At 49.8% G+C, this 17,435-nt stretch overlaps 1 protein-coding gene across 5 annotated transcripts in view; it reads right to left on the bottom strand.

The window, feature by feature from the left end:
* LOC142024024 (carboxyl-terminal PDZ ligand of neuronal nitric oxide synthase protein-like) overlaps positions 1-17,435 on the bottom strand; it is a 60,426-nt gene that overhangs the window by 28,772 nt on the left and 14,219 nt on the right. The window lies entirely within an intron of this gene.

Below are 17,435 nucleotides of genomic sequence, written 5' to 3'. Positions count from 1 at the left end.
ATGTGGAGAGATACAGGGACAGGTGGCATCTCTCAACCAAGTGGCAGGTACAGCGGGAACTGATCAGTTCCTGCAGAATCATAGAATCATAGGGCTGGAAGGGACCTCAGGAGGTCATCTAGTCCAGCCTCCTGCTTCAAGCAGGATCAACCCGAACTAAACCATCCCAGCCAGGACCTTGTCCAGCCGGGACTTAAAAACCTCAAGGGATGGAGAATCCACCACCTCTCTAGGCAACGCATTCCAATGCTTCACCACCCGCCTGGTGAAGAAGTTTTACCTAATATCTAACCTACACCTCTCCCTCTTCAACTTCAGACCATTATTCCTTGTTCTGCCATCTGACACCACTGAGAACAAATTTCTCACCCTCCTCTTTAGAGCTCCCCTTCAGGAAGTTGAAGGCTGCTATTAAATCACCTCTAAGTCTTCTCTTCTGTAAAACTAAACAAGCCCAAATCCCTCAGCCTATCCTCACAGGTCTTGTGCTCCAAACCCTTAATCATTTTTGTTGCCCTTCACTGAACCTGCTCCAGCAAATCCACATCCTTTTTATACTGGGGGGCCCAAAACTGGAAACAGTATTCCAGATGTGGCCTCACCAGTGCCGAATAAAGAGGAATAACTACTTCCCTAGCTCTGCTCGAAATTCTCCTCCTAATGCACCCCAGTATGCCGTTAGCCTTCTTGGCTACAAGGACACACTGTTTACTCAGATCCAGCCTTTCATCCACCATAACCCCTAGGTCCCTTTCCATCATACTGCTGCTGAGCCAGTCGGTTCCCAGCCTGCAACAATGCTTGGGATTCTTCCACCCCAGGTGCAGGACTCTACACTTCTCCTTATTGAACCGCATCAGATTTCTTTTGGCCCAGTCCTCCAATTTATCCAGGTCCCTCTGGATTCTCTCTCTACCCTCCAACATATGTACCTCTCCCCCTAGTTTTGTGTCATCTGCAAACCTGCTGAGGGTGCAACCCAGTCCCTCATCCAGGTCATTAATAAAGATGTTGAACAACACCGGCCCCAGAACTGAGCCTTGCAGCACTCCGCTCGAAACAGGCCATCATCCAGATGTTGAGCCATTGACCACTACCCGTTGGGCCCGACCATCAAGCCAGCTTTCTACCCATCTTATAGTCCAAGGATCCAATCCATATTTCCTTAACTTATGGACAAGAATGTTGTGGGAGACCGTATCAAAAGCCTTGCTGAAGTCAAGGTATATCATATCCACTGACTTCCTCATGTCCACAGAGCTTGTTAAGTCGTCATAGAAGCTGATCAGATTGGTGAGGCAGGACTTGCCCCTGGTGAATCCATGTTGGCTACTTTTGATCACTTTCCCCTCTTCCAAGTGCTTCAAAATGGATTTCTTGAGGATTCCTTCCATTATTTTCCCAGGGATTGAGGTAAGGCTGACTGGTCTATAGTTCCCTGGATTGTCCTTCTTTCCTTTTTTAAAGATGGGCACTACGTTTGCCTTCTTCCAGTCATCTGGTATCTCCCCCGATTTCCAAGCGTCTTCAAGGATAATGGCCAAAGGTTCAGCAATGACCTCTGCCAATTCCCTCAGTACCCTGGGGTGCATTAAATCCAGACCCATGGACTTGTGCACATCTAGTTTTTCTAGATAGCTCAGAACTTGTTCCTTCCCCACAGATGGCTGCCCTCCACCTTCCCATACTGCATCATCTAGGACCATCATTGGGAAGTTGACTTTGTCTGTGAAGACTGAGGCAAAAAAAGCATTGAGTACTTCAGCTTCTCCTGCATCATCTGTCACTAGGTCACCTCCCTCATCCAGTAATGGCCCCACACCTTCTCTGATAACCCGTTTATTGTTCACATGCCTGTAGAAACCCTTCTTGTTACTCTTCACATCGCTTGCCAGTTGCAGTTCCAGCTGTGCTTTCGCTTTCCTGATTACTGCCTGGCATTCTCCAGCCATATGTTTATACTCCTCCTTAGTCAACTGTCCTTGTTTCCATTTCTTGTACGCATCCTTTCTGAATTTAAGATGACTAAGGGTTTCCCTGTTAAGCCAAGCTGGTTGCCTACCATGTTTGCATTTCTTACTACACAGCGGGATTGTTTGTTCCTGTGCCTTCAGTAAGACTTCTTTAAAATACTTCCAGTTCTCTTCAACTCTTTTCCCCTTCATCTTCGTTTCCCAAGGGATCCTGCTCATCCGGTCTCTTAGGGAGTCAAAGTCTGCTCTTCCGAAATCAAGGGTCTGTATGTTACTGCTCACCCTTCTTCCTTTCGTCCGGATCCTGAAATCTACGATCTCCTGGTCGCTGCAGCCCAGGTTCCCCCCAACTTCTATTTCTTCTACTAGTTCTTCCTTGTTTGTGAGCAACAGGTCAAGTTGTGCATGGCCCCTGGTCGGTTCCTTCAGCACTTGTACCAAGAAGTTATCCCCAGTAGTTTCCAAAAACTTCCTGGATTGTCTGTGTGCTGCTGTACTGGTCTCCCAACAAATACACAGAAGACACTGGCTGGGGGAATGACTGTGTTTGTGTGCAGAAAAGCTTCATTGTGGGAAAAAAAAAGTTGAAGCCCTAAAGTAAAGGAGCCCAACTCTGGTGTGGGACGGGTCCCTCTTTCACAGGCTGAGGGGACAGGCAACCAGCACCCTCCTCCAGACCCCACTTCTTGCATCATATAAATATGGTGACGCGGAAGATGTCTGTGCTAAGGATTTCAAAGCTATTTATCCCGAGGAAAATCAGAGCCTGGCTTGTCTGCAGGGCTCAGCTCCTCCTGGAGACATTGTCCCTACTACACTAAGAATAATACCCACTTTTCATTTCAGTTCCTCAGGACAAGGGCACAGCCTGGCTTTGTGTTTGCTCTGACGTGTCTCCTGCAGACTGCATGCCATGTGAAGCCTGGCAGGTCTGGACACCTGATTCCAGCTGTAGCTGAGTTAGCAGTTGGGGTAAATTTTTGCATGAGCCATAGGCAGGTCCTCAGCTGCTCTTGCTGCTTTGCTGCACACGTGGGCAGAGAATTCCACCTCTGCAGAGGACGTGACCTTTGATGCTTTCACTGGAATGGACTATGAAAGAAATCTTTGGGCAATACCACATAAGGAGCCTTAGTCCTTTCACAGCCTCTTCCCGAGCTCTTTAAGTGGGGTTTTAGTTCTGTGATCTCATCCTTGGACCAGTTTACAGCAGAATCAGCCTCCCCAACCACCCACACCAAACAGCCCATTGCAACAACAGTCAAGTAGAGAGCAGGCGGGACATGAACTGTGATGGCACTGAAGTGTGGGGCTGTGCTCCCAGGCGGCCTCAGGAACCCCGAGAGTGCAGGACAGAATGATTTACAGAAGAAGTGCTTGAGACCCAGCAGCATGTCTGTCACTGCTCTGCCAGCAAGCTGCGCGTAGGGAACGAGAATCCCTAGCCAACAGCAGACAGACAGGAGAGAGAGAGATGCGCTTTGTCCCTCTCTCTCTCTTCCTCTCTCAACATATTTGATACGCTGCCCAAGAGCGGGAAGGGCAAAAGCGTACATGGAAACACTGCATCCAAACAGACGGCAGTGCTCCCTGGCTTGGTTCTCATCTCAAGCTGGTGTATGCAATGTACAGGGCCATGATTACAAATGGCTAAGGCAGGAGTCAGCAACCCCGGCCTGGGTGCCACGAGTGGCACGTGGGCCGATTTTCATCGGCATGTAAGGCAGGAGCTCAGCCTGGCCCTTCCTCCCCCAGGCAGCCAGGAGCTTGCTCACAGCCAGGCTGCCTGTGGATTAACAAAAGACCAGCTCATGCTACCAACCACCACCTACACGGGAAAGCTCTGCACCTTCATTGATTTATGAATGAAGCTGTTGTAAGTGGGACTATTCACGACTTTAAACAGTAGCACCGGCGCTCGGCCTGTACACAGAGGTCAAGCGGTCAAATTTCGGCCCTCCGCCTCGGAAAGGTGGCTGATCCCTGTGCTAAGGCTGCAAGCCTGCGCTCCTGTCTCCCCAGACCTCACTTTACGAACTCGGCAGGTTCTGAGAGATGACCCATGCGTATTTCCTGGGCTGTGGTTCAGCCCCTCCTGCCTCCCAGATTCATTCAGTGACCACATCCCTACTATGTCCCTTGCCACCACAGCAGTATTTGTGGGGTGTGTCTACAAGTGGAAAGAGCGTTCTGAGCCACCCCACCACCAGTGGACATCGCCCTCTGATTATTACAGCACACGTCTTTGTGCTTCCAGCAGCAGAAATAAAGGTGTGAAGCGTGGCCGCCAGGCAAGGTGCTGGTGAGGTGGGACGGCTGTCCGGCCTGGGTGATGTTCTGGGAAGCGCTGAGTGTGCCTCAAGGGGTTCAACAGCGCTACTGGGTTATTAATCAGCTCCCAAGAGAGGATCTCAGCCTTCGGGGGGGCTTCTCATGCCCAGAACAGCACAATGAATTGCATCTGTATTCCTTGTGTGCAGGGGAGAGGGTGTGTCAAGGAAGGGAGATACCGCACGGCCCAGGGTTGCGTGGGTGCCCCTCTGGGCAAGTCTGGACTCAGTCTCCATGGAGCACAACATGGCCAGAGGGGCAGCGCCCCGCTTCTCCCACTTCCAAGCTCTTTTCCCTAAGGAACCATTCATTTCAAGAAGTGAAGTCTGAAGGCAGGAGCCCCAGTAGGGGGAGGAGGAGACGGCGCCCGGTGGCTTGGCTAGCCGCCAGTCTCATCGATTGGTGCACACGGGAGCCGAGTAATTTAGGTACAAAAATAGCCAGACAGAAAGTGACGGTCAGAACCAAGAAGAAGGTCAGTCACGTTCCCCAGCGACAAAGCTTCAGCCTCCCAAGTGCCAAGTGTCTGCACCCAGCGACCCAACCGGGAGCAGACCGCATTGCTCAACCAGTGTGTGATGTAGTGGGGGAGAGGGGGGTGTGTGTGTCTGTGTGGCTCACAGAGGGTGTGGGGCTCCTGCTGAGGGTAACCAAGGCGACCAGGTGACACCTCTGGACTGCAGACAAAGGGGGAGGTGGAGCCTGAGAGATTTGAATGGGAACTGGGAGTTGGAAAGCAGTTGGTCTCAGCTGGGAGACAGAGAGACAAAGGCCGGGGCAAGGCCCCAGCTTGGGGGGCCCCTCGGGGCCCCCCCCCAATGGATTGGACTAACTGTCTCTCTGATGCTGTACTGACTCCTCTGTACGATGCTGGGCTCTGCTGGCTAATAAACCTGCTGTTCTCCTGCTGAGTGAGAATCACTCCTGCCGGGGACGGGGTGCAGAGCTTGGGCACCCCGAACCCTGTTACAGCTCTGCGATGAACACTAAAGAGACAAGGCCACTGCGGGAGATCTGAAGTCAGGCAGAGGCATCCGTCTTTCTGTGCTGAGCACAGGGCTGGTAGCAGGAACTCAGTGGAGAGCAAGTCAGCACTGAACAGCCTGATTCTACCTACAGTCAGAGCCCACCGCTCGACTGACTGATACAGCCAGGAAGGGAACCGGCTGTATGGAGGTGCTCAGACCATTATGGTGCTCACAGTGCACTTCATGCCCCGTTGGTTCCGTGCTATTCAGCTTCCTTCTGCTTTCACAGCAGAGTGCCCTTTGCTCTCACCAAACCTCGTACAGCTGAACTGCTCCGTTTCTAAGCCAGCAGCCTTCCCAAACAAACCCAGTGCTCTCCTGGGCTCAGGCAGATCTGGGACACAGAACCACTTAGTCCTCTTAGCAGCTTCTACGATGGTCACTATGTATCCTTCATGCAAGATGGAACATTTACCTCAACCTCCAAAGGCTTGCAAAGGATGGCAATGCCTGTGACTCTGCACATCTTTAGACACTGATAGGCAACAGATCCTACCAGGGCATCCAGCTCCCAGCACTCGCAAAGGGAATTAGGCAGCTTGCCAGAGCCCCGTTATGCCCACATCACATGCATATTATCCTTCCTTCACCAAGTGTTTGGCTTCCTCAGCCCCCCAGGCTGCTGCTAGGTGCCATCTCTTCAGAACAGTGAGCAAAGAGGATCACAGTGGTGAAAGCAGTGAGCAAGTCCCATGGAAATCGGTGGGAAGTGAGCTTTTTCACAACTGCCAGTGTGAATCTTCAGGCACCTCAACGCCTGTGAACAATCTGGCCCAGAACTCCAGAGTTCAGTATTAGTTTTAAGTCAGGACTAGACAAAATCCATGTGGGCATTTCCCTGGAAGTCATCCCTCTCACTCCGTGAGCCCCAAAAGCCATGGATATCAGAGCAGATTTTCCTCAGACTCTCCAGAAAAACTCCTCCACCCCCCGCCCGTGCCTCTTTCCAGGCTGAGTGCTGCACCTCAGAGTTTGGGCATGAGCTGGGAAGGCATTTATAACGCCTGAACAGGAGATTCGCCCTTCACTATGCCATCTCCACGCCAGCTCCAGACTACAATGCATTCTGGGTAAATCACAAGCCCTCAAGAGGAGCTGCTGGGCTTAGCGACTCATGCCAGGAGCCACAACCCAGGTTAAAGCAAGACTAGAGTTCGGCTAAAGAGGTCCAGACTGTTTCCAGCACTGCAGTGAGGACTCTGGGGGAAAGCCAGGGCAGTGCCTCGCTGCTGCGTGACAGGCAGGGGCTAGTTCTTTTGGCTTGCAGCTGACTGAGGCTACCAGGCAGCTTGTTTGTCATGAGAACCCCTTCCAGCGCTTGATGTGCAGGCGAGACGTTTCTGGTGCTCACAGGCAGAACATCACAGAGCCAGACGAGAGAAGCAGGTACTAAGGACACACAGAGGCGGGACAGGGGATGGAGAAGAGAACCGCAGCACGAACAGCCCAATCCCCCTCCCTCGGGCAGCCCCCACAGATGTCAGCGTGTTGCACACGCACAACTGGGGCCAGAGTTTAGGCCGAATTGCGGGGATGAAGTGAGGGGAGAAAACAAGACTGTGATGAATGAGCTACAAGGAACAAACCAGCCGTCCCCGTGCACCTCTCCTGCACCAAGCGACTGGTCCCCTCCTCTCCAATTAGCGCGGTTTAGCTGGTGTCCCCTTTGCCTCATCATCTCCCCATCCGCCCTGCTACCCATCACTAATCCTCAGGGGCTAGTGAGCCCGGGGCCCCAGGCTGGTGGAGACAGGCCACCATTGCTCTTTAGGGGGAGACCAAGCTGAAGATGCTCAGGGTGGTGAGGGCTGCACATCCAGTCACTGACCTGTACTTAACATTACAGGGTGTTGTCCTGCCACGAGGCTGTGGTGCTGCACAACCTGGGCTGCAGGACAGTGAAATGAGACTGGCCTGAGGCTGGTGCTGCCTGAGGTAGGGCAGTAACATGGACTGTGTGCTCAGTGCCCCTATGCTGGGGCGACGCAGGCCCAACCTCCACGCAGAAGTCCCAACCCCTCTCCTGCAAGACAGGGCTTCTGAGTGAGAGCCCAGCCACGCAGCTCGGGACTCTGGATGCATTTTGTACCCAGTTCTGCAGGCGGTGCAGCGATGCAGAGATCCCCTAGGATGGTGGCACAGTTTGCTATGTTCTCTATCAGCTCCCAGAGCACAGCTGGCTGTCAGTCACCAATGGTGAAAGACGAGGGGAAGTGACTCAGGTGTACTTGAAAACAGCCACGCAGATGCCTATCAGTCCAAAGAGCCCAGCTGGCCTAAGAAAAGGCTATTAGCGTGTGCCTAGTAACCACTGCACAGCAGAAGAAAAGTAATTGAATCCCTTTTAGGACTTGCTGCTCCCCTGCCAAGGCATTCGGCTCCTCCAGGGATCCATTAATAATTACTGGTTTGGATTTATCACAGAAGTATTTGGTGAAAACATGAAGTAGTTTGTCAGGTTATTACAGCAAGCAGCATGGATTCCATTCGCTCTCAGGCCTCATGTACTGCAGAACGAAGAAAGTACGTGTGGAACAGAGCCAGTGCTGGCAAGTTAACCACTGGACTGCTTGGTGGACAGAGCCCCAGGAAGTCCCCACAACTAACAGGGACCTGAAAAGTATAAGGAAATCAGGTACCATGGTGACAGGGGGAGGTAGTGGAGCATAAAGAGGGATGGGAGACTGTCTGTCTGCATGGCACATAACACAATGACATGTGGGTCGGGGACTCAGGCTCCAGCATATCCAGGACATACACATGATAACTAACCTATAAAGATCCCCACCCCCACAGCATTTGGACTAGCTTTTCCCATGTGTAAGGAGCAGACTCAACGTGACTTAAACATACAACAAAGGAGGGGATGTCTAGGCAGTGGTTTGCGCTAAAACTAGTGGCAAAATCCTCTCTAAGTTTCTACTAACTTCACCAGAGAGGCAGGCGTAAGTCCGTGTGTTTTCATGGACCATTCAATTTTGTTCCCGTCACCAGATCATGTCAAGTTGCTGTGGAGCTAAGGCGCTATGGGCAGTTATAAGTAGAGCATAAACCAGCAGGTAAGTTCAGATCTGGTCAGCAAGCTAGGGCTGGCTGCACCACTTCACAGAGAAACAGATGAGGTATTCTGTAAGCAACTGCTCAGACCTGGTTAACCGGCGCGTTCTCACAGTGCTGTGTGTCACTTGGATTAAGGTACCTTCTCATTAGTGAGTTCAGCAAATGTGCTTTCTCCCACTCAGGCTGGCATCTCAATTACAATTTTTCAGGTACCCAGACAGAAAAAGATTTGAGCCAGGGCCGATTGTTCTACACAGTAATATTGTCTGAAGGTCGTTATATTTCAGCCCCACAAGTCTCTACTACCCAGTAATATAACTGGTTGAAAAAGCCCCTTTAGGCTGTGTCTAGATTGCTGAGAACTGTTGGCAAAAGATACACAAATTGTACACCACAGTTGCGTATCTCTTGCTGGCAGTTCTGTCCGGAGAGGCTTTCATGATATTGGGCCAAATACTGTGAAAAACCCCTCTGGCCAGACTTGCTTTCTTCCTCGTGAAAAAAGGAAGACAGGGTGTTGGCAGAACGCTCCCAACAGAAGCCTGCAGTTCAGACCTAGCCTTATTTCCAACCAACTGAAACTCCTTGTAGAGATCTTATCCAGAAATGTTTTACTGAGTGAATCCAAATGCTAGTACATGGCATAATAAAATGGTTGTACTGGTAAAACCATTTGCTTTTGAACAAAAAGACATCTGCCTTGTAGCACTGCCAGTTAAAGAGCTACACAAGCACAGTTAGCAATAGTACCTTATCGGTTACGACAATCTTGCAGCTCACTGAGATGAAGTAGGGACACTTATGCAGCCATTCACTAGCCTACGTTGCCCATTGCGGCTTTAAACTAACCCCAGTCTAGTATGATTCCCATGAAAACTTGTTAACAGATGTATTTCCATCCCCCACATTTAAGAAGCCAACCTCTTTTCAGCAATCCAAGGAAGAAAGCATTAAAAGGTCACTTGTTTAGCAATTGCACGTTTCATTTACTGATGCCTCCATTCAGCTGTTATCAGTCATACTTAGCATCCTCTTTGAACATGATCTAAAAATTACAGCAGCCAAAAACCGTTAGTCAAATTTAAAAAATTAGACCACCTAATGTGGCTACAGCAAAGTTCTCTTCTGATGCAGAGGCAAAAGACTGGACTTAAATTGCTGTACCTACAAGCAGAGTTAGGCTCAATGATTTCAGACTTACAAGCCCACATGTTTAAAGAGAAGCTGAGTTTCTATTCTCCACCAAAAGGTTGTGGGGTTTTGCTGGGTTTTTCAGGACAGAAATTTGTAAGTGCCCCTAAGGGATACAGGAAAACAGTGAGCTGACAAGTGGATGTGAAAGTATCATCCTCCCATGATTAAACATTCCCACAGGGTAGACAGAAGGTTGTATTTTATCCTGATGTTGTATACAAAAGCAAGCTGTCTCCTTCCCTTACTCTGTCATGATTTATGATCTGGGAAGAGTTTGTTCTCTACGGGAGCTACAGAAGGCTGGGTGTAGACTCTGCACACTGCAGATGCAAGTTTAATTAAAAGCCTTTTCTCTTTGCTTTATCACAACACAATGGTATCTTAACCACATCTCAGGAGCAGCAGCTGCAGAAACTGCTGTTGGTGTAGTCTGAATTATGGCCCAGTCAATAATTCCAGTTTCTGAGATGGCTTCTATGTTTCTAAAACTTTTTCTGCAGTCAGCTTAGAAATGAAAATGTTCCCAGAAAACTACTTAGGAAACTCATATCTGAAATACACTCAAGTCAATAAATGGGTATCACCAGCCTCCAGCTAGACAGCAAGGAAGCATGCAGTGGGAGCGTTACAGAACATGCTGGCCTCTTTAAGAGCAGCTGTCAAGGCCTTGCTTGCCTGGTCTTGGTGGTTGGGTTTCTGGCAAGGAATTCTGGGAGATGTAGTCCCAAGAAAGATACTGGGGAAGAGGCTGTTTCAAGGCATTCTGGGAAAGAGTGGGTAAAACTCTGTATAAAGCTGCCTCTTCCTCTGTCCCAGAAAGACCTGCAGAACACAAGCAGTTGCTGAGAGAGTGCAGAAAAGGGGTGTTCCATCAAGAGTGTGGGAAGAGTAGCCAGGAGGAGATGTGAAGGAGGATAAGGTGTACAAGTCCCAGAGAGGCAGGGAGGAGCAGTGGAGTGCAGGAAGAGGCTGGGGGAGGGAACACCATAATGGCAAGGGGCTGAAGCCTGTTGTTTGCACCTGTCTTTGTTTAGAGGTCCCATGTTAGTTGCAATGGAGGAAGCAAGTCCCACAACCGCTACCTCCAGCTGTGTCTTCTAGGAAGGCTAGCAGAGACCCCACGTGGATAAGGATTAACTAGTTAGTTGTGGAAGGAGGACAAAGCTATTGAATTGATCCCTGCATTGGGGGATGGGTGCCTGTGCACAGAAGGGGTTGAAGGATCACTGCCCACACCTGCGTCTGGGGGCTGGAGACTGGGTTTTGGTTGTGTGGGACTCCTGCTTGTTCTGGAGGGAGGAGTGGAATGTCCAGTCTGGCCAGAGACCCATGTTATTTCCTCACAAGGGAATACTCCAGTCCAGGCAGCACCAGCGAGGCATGCTTCTCCTGCAGAAAGGTACGTGCCTGTGGTGGCAGATTGAGCATATGGAAACCTCGTGTGTGGTGTGTGTGTGTGTGAGGGGGGATATTACTTCTGTTCCCTGCACTAAGATGAACAAAACATGTTTGTGGTACTTGTGTGGCACAACAGTTCAGAAAAACGCTGGCTGCTCTAGAGCAGGACACTGGAAAAAACAACCTGTGTATTCACTAGGGGTATTCAGCTAAATCCAGCAGCTAATACCTCCTGGCAAGGAACGGCCACCAAATAAAGAAGGAAGAGTTGTTGCTCTGAATGGTGAACTGAGACATGGGCCCAGGGACGTAAGAGGGCAGCCTCTAGGTTAGTGAGCTGGTGGGTGTGTGCGTTGTGGCCAGAGTCCCACGACTCCCCCTCTGGCCAGAGGACTTAGGCTGCTCCCTCCTCTCTCTGTCTGGGCAGGTTGGTCAGTCTCTTCCCCTCCTAGCCATGGGCAGGGTTAGGGGAGCTCAGGCACCCCACCCCTCTTTTGCACACCCTCCCTGGTCTTCTCAGCTGTCTTGTCTCGCCTTATCTCCAGGGCGTCCCTACCTCATCCACCTCCTCTCTTGCTCTCCCCACTCCTTCCCTGAGTGGGATGGCTTCTCTGGTGAGCTGTGAGACCAGCTGCTGCTCATTACTTGACTGCAGTCCTCCTCTGTTGCATTCACCTGCGTGCTTAAACAGCAATTTCCCTTCCTCCCCATTCCCAACAGGGTCTGCTGGCCTGAGCCTGTTAGAGCATGTGCATCTCCAGGCACAAATGCTACAATCTCTCACGCAGTCTTACCTACGTAGAGGTTTGGCAGCACTTGATTTTAATTGTTTTTATCATTTTGATGGATCAATGGCTCTTGATTCCTAAGCAATGGCAAGGATCCATTTCAAATGTTCACTGAGGCACTGAGTTAGATGGAGAATTCTTTCTTGGGTGGGTGTCTGCTGGGTTTCACCCACATGCTCAGAAGCCAACTGACTGCCATGGTGGAGGGCAGGAAGGAATTTTCTTTGGGATCAGAGGGACAGAGACCTTAGGAGGGTTTTGCCTTCCTCTGCAGCATGGGCTACAGGCCACGTGCTGGTTTACACTAAACAGTGGATTCTCAGGCTTGAGGTTCTTGAATCTGGATTTAAAGACATCAGTGACACAGCCAAAGAATGGGGATGAGATTCTGTGGCCTAGCATCCGCAAGCGGTCAGCAGGGCTGAATTATGAAAGAGGATTTAGGCATTTTTGGCCACTCCCCAGAACCTCGGGGGCCCCCACAAAATCCGACCCTGGGGAATCAGACTAGATGCTCACAAGATCCCCTTCTGGTCTTACTATCTGGGAATCTGAGAAATTCTGGGGGCACCAGACACTGGTTTAACCACAGCAGCAGCTGAGACTAAATGGTAAAGTTTTACAAACTGTTAAAATAAATTATCACGTGATAAAATACTCAAAGAATCTCCTTAAATCAACAAACTGTGTCCGTCTTTACTGCTCCTGTGCCAAGCCTAATTCAGGTCCAAATCGTTAGACTTTCACCTCTTCGTTCTCGCGCAGCATTTTTACTTTGCCCATAAGTGTGTTTCCAGTTGTTACCGATGGAAACTATTTCACTGGACACACAGACAAAAGTAGTGCTCACCAACCCTTACTGATAAAATCTAACCCTCCCAAGCCTATCTAGAGAGTAACTAAATAGGCTTCCCCCTTGGGGTACCATCCCCCGGGCCTGGAGCACTGGTTAGGAGTCTGTTCAGTGCCTGTTAATAACCTCTGACTCCTGGGTCTCATGTAGGATGTGCCCATCCATCCAGACTTTGAACATCCCAGGATCCCAGCAAGTCTGCTGGCAGCAGTCGTAATCCCATGTGGGAGACTCGTGAGCCGGATCTGAAACGACTGGAGAAAAACTAAATCTGGATTTGAGGATTTAAGCTAAATATAGCTGCTATTAATATTTAATAGCCTAAAAAACAGAGCCAGGTCCCTGAAAGGTGTAACAGATTAGCCTAATCATACCTGACAGCAACCTTTGAACTGCATTAAATCTTGTCACTATGCATCTGTCAGAACCTTGCATGTCCCTGTGAGGCGTTACTGATTCTTTAACTACACCATTTAAGACTGCACAGATCTTCAGCATGCTAGCCTGAGTGAGCCACAAGGCCAGTGGATGGATACCAGGTTTGGACCTGCTGGACAGGGAAGCGCGTGATTGAAGACAGTAGAGCAAACACCCTGCATCAAACCAGCCTGCTCTGCGCCTTGATTCCAGGAGACAACTTTTGCTTTCCCTGACTGTTAGTCCGGGTGACAAATTCTCTTTTTCTAGTGCTGTCGCTTGGCTTCATCGAGTGGGCTATTGATTTTGCTAGGGCTCATCAATAAGTCCATGAGGCAGAGCAGATGGCAAACAAAAGCCAGGCTGAGGTGCACTGCCCAAAGGGACTGGAGACAAAGACAGAAAGCATCAGGGTAGCATCCCAGTGCAGCTGGAGGAGATTAGATGGCAGACAAGGATAAAGCTTCCTGTAAGAAGTGAAGGGAGACAGGAGGAGAAAAGGAATCCAGGGGGTGTCAGAATCCCGCATGCAAATGACATATGTTAGCAACAGGACAGTGCCGGTTACCCTGGTTGTCTTGTCATCTGATGGTCATTCCCATCCCTCATTAGCGTGTCCTCTTGATGCAGGATCTGGGCTCCAGGCCTTCATTTTCAGAAGTGACCCTTGAGTGTGGGAACCCCAACTTGAAACATCTTAGAAGGCCTGATCTTTAAAGGCTGGGTGCTCAGTGTATTGGGTGCCTACAAGTGTCTGAAGCTGGACCTCCCCACAAATGGAAGTACCGTACAGTTGCTAGTCTCCTCCAAAGTCAGGCCCGTGCCGACCATGTCACACAAGTCTTATCTCATATGTGCAGTGCCGTAAGTAAGAAAAATGCCAGTAAGCATTGACATGGTGACACTGTAATCTCGGTCTTGCTCTCCCTTGTAGAAACGGAGAGGTTTTCATATTTGTCTAAGAGCTCTGAGTTACAAAGCCTTTTCTGCCACCCACCTGATGGCTGCAGTTCCCCCACTGTGATGGACACAGAGCTAGAGCCCAATAGCCCTGCCTGAAGCTGAGCCAGGAGTCTTCTGTTCTGGGCAAGGCTTGAGGGCTTGATTTGTAACACTGTGCCCTTTCGCACTCACTCAGGGAAACTTGTGGTTTCCTGTTCTAATCTGTCTGGGAAAGCGCCCTGGTCCTCCCCTCATCTCACAGCACGAGGCACAGCTCTCGGGTAACTGTCTCTACACATGGGCAGCTGTGGGCTTTGGGGTCAGTTTAAAGCGGAGCTGTGTGGAAACAGTGAACACAGGTCCACACGGTGCAGGTCAGCATGTGGGCCTGACTGCAGCACATGTCTTGCCGCCTGTTACAGACCCCCGTTCTCGGCCTGCATATTGTGCCAGTGTCAGTATGAATGCAGATCCAGCACTACAGCCGCTACAGTACTGGTTTGTTTTTTCCACATTTAAGGAGGGGCTATGGAAAGAGCATGTACCACAGTAATTACCAATGGACGCTTTCTTAGGGTAAAACGAGAAGTCCTGTGGTATCTTAGAGACTAGCAGATTTTTTTTTTGAGCATAAGCTTTTGTGGACCAAGACCCACATCGTCAGATGCGCCTTTATGGTCTTGGTCCACGAAAGCCTCTGCTCCAAAAAAAATCCGCCAGCCTGTAAGGTGCCACGGGATTTCTCGTTGTTTTTGCAGATACAGACTAACACGGCAATAATAATTCTAAGGGAAGAAGCTGCAGCGCCCTGTCTCCTCCTCCTGTCTATACAGCACCCAGCCGGATGGGGCCCTGCCTCTTTGGTTGAGCCTCCAAATGCTGCTAATACACACGAGTCCGGGTTATTCTCCCTGCAGAAGACAAGCAGGGATTCTCAGCATGGCCTGCAAAGCATGTCCTGAGGGCCCTTGAGAGAGCTGTGTCGTGACACTACCACTGCTGTCAAGCTGTATGTTGTATTAATCAAGGACTATGTAACTCCTCTCCCATGTCAGCAATGGCTGGAGTCACCACTGGGGTACTTCCACCTTGTGACTGGGAAGAAGGTATCCACAAGATTGTTAATATGGGGCATGGTCTCATTTGGAGAACTGCAGTAATCCACACCAACACAACGCGTCCGTCCGCTGCTGCCCCTGAGGCATCATTACTGGAGGATTTTGGCTTCTCTTCATAGCACTAGCAAGGTCTTCTAGTCCAGCCTCAGCACTGAAGCAAGATTAAGTACTATCTAGGCTATTGTTGCTCAACTTTTTTGCCACCAGACATCAAGTTGGTGCCTTCCAGAACTGTGTCAAGACATCGCAGGGGCTGGCATGGGTCCATGGACCAGTCACTGAGAAACACTGACCTAGACCATCCCTGTCAAATATTCGTCTACCTGGCTCTTGACCACCGCCAGTGATGGATTGCACAACTTGCAGAGGTAATTTGCTCCTGATTTAACTACCCCAAGCATTAGAAAGTTTTTCCTAAGGTCTAACTTAAATCTCCCTGGCTGCAATTTCAGCCCACTCTTTCCCACCCTGTCCTAAGTGGGTGAGTGGAACAATTTGTCACCCTCCCCTTTTGGAGCAGTCAAAAAGAAACATCCGACAACAACAGCACAACATCCCTATCCTGCAACAGAACCTGTCACACAGCTGTCTAACCTGGCACAGCTGCAAGTGCTCTGAATGCTCCACCCAAGAGATGTTTCACACTTCAAACCTGAACTCCACAGAACCAGCCGTGCCTTTAAAATGAGGAAGCTGAACAGGCTGAAAAGGCCATTCAAGAAATCAGTGTCTAGGGTGTTGTTCAGGTTTGGTTTGAGCTACTGGGCTGCAAGCTGTAAACAATTCAAAGTTGGCCGGGAAACCCAGCCTAGCTCCAAGAACAATGCAGGAAGGAGTCTCTTGGAGTCATGCAATGAGATTTTTTGGAAGCATCTGTGCAACAGAAACAAACACTTTTTCCTCCCCAGTAGATGTTCTGTTTGCCAAGCTAAATTTAAACTAAGCAGCTTAAAGCCTATCAAGGGCAGCTTTACTGGAGTTGTATTGAAATTCTGAGACAATGTTACCCAAAACCCCACCACCACACCTGCCCAGCTCAGAGTCTGGCTACTCATGGACTGACTGGGCAAGCCTGCAAGTACCCACTGAGAGCTGGTCTAGACTAAGACCAGGTTTGTATTCCAGGGAGGAAACGTGGCATTTAAATGCTAAAATTATTCAAGACATGCTGCTAAAAACGTGGACATATAGAGCTAGTACTAGCAAACTGGCAGGGATAAACCAGACTGTGATATCCCAGACAATAAAATAAAATAACCAGCCTCAGGGATCTATTCCATGACTCTTCGGAAGGTTTATAAGGGTAGGCAGGTAGGCCTGCTTCTCTGGGATTTCAGTTGCTAAAGACTTAGCTGCCTGTTCAGAGAAGCTGAGGGCCATCAAAAGGAAACGAGGAGGAGGAATAAGCCAGTCTGAAGGTTTTACTTTTTGTTTGGAGATTAATAATGCACAATGGAAGCAGTGTCAGTAAATTGCTGCCTTTGCAAATAGGAGTGGCTTTATATTAAGCCTCCTGTACTGGTGTTATGGCTTATCTAGAAGTCAAGACAAACTTGCTCTGAACTACAATAGGAACAGCGGTCAACATGTCACCTTTGAAATCTCTTGATTACCTGGCACAAATCCAATCCCAGCAGACTTGTCTCTGCCCTGGAAGTATGTAGCTGGAAATCCACACAGCTGCGTGAGAGCTGGTAGAACTCTGCTCCACAGGGACGTTGCAGATCCTGCAATGTGTGTCCTCAGGAGTCTGCACCTGTGTCCTTGGGCCACAGAGAGAGTGCACTACTGAAGTGCAGCCATCAGTCTAAACCATGGGGTCATCTCTCAGAAAAAGCGGAAACTTGATGTTACTATAATGTTCAGAGACTGTAGCAGGAGAAAAGGAATGGGGTTATCCTCTTTGCATGGCTGGGCTGCCATCCGCTGAGTGTATGCCCCATCCACAAAGCCACGGAGAAGGAGCCAGTGACATCACCTGTACATTATACTCTTTGAATCCTAAGTCCTACAACTCTAAGAAGGGACTATTAGCTGTTCCCTAGGCCATGACCACCCAGCCCCATGGAGCGCCATAGGATGCAGCAGAAGAGACCACTCTACCTGGGAAGGAGACGCTGATTCCCCGCTAATACCATTCATGGGCTCACACCCCAGTTGATGGGCAGGCTCATTTTTGCACGTTCTAGGTCCCATGAGCTCTGAGGCACCCCTCCTACAATTCAAAGACCCTTCCCAAGACAGCTTCCACGCAGCTACCTTCTTACAACCAGCAGGCTCAGCTCTGCCTTCAGATCTGCACAGTACTCCACGGACATCAGCGACAGCCTCAC

Source organism: Carettochelys insculpta, chromosome 21 (assembly GCF_033958435.1).
Source record: "Carettochelys insculpta isolate YL-2023 chromosome 21, ASM3395843v1, whole genome shotgun sequence".
Classification (NCBI taxonomy): Eukaryota; Metazoa; Chordata; order Testudines; family Carettochelyidae; genus Carettochelys; species Carettochelys insculpta.
Note: the sequence above shows the minus strand (reverse complement) of the source record. Positions and strands in the feature narration are given on the sequence as shown.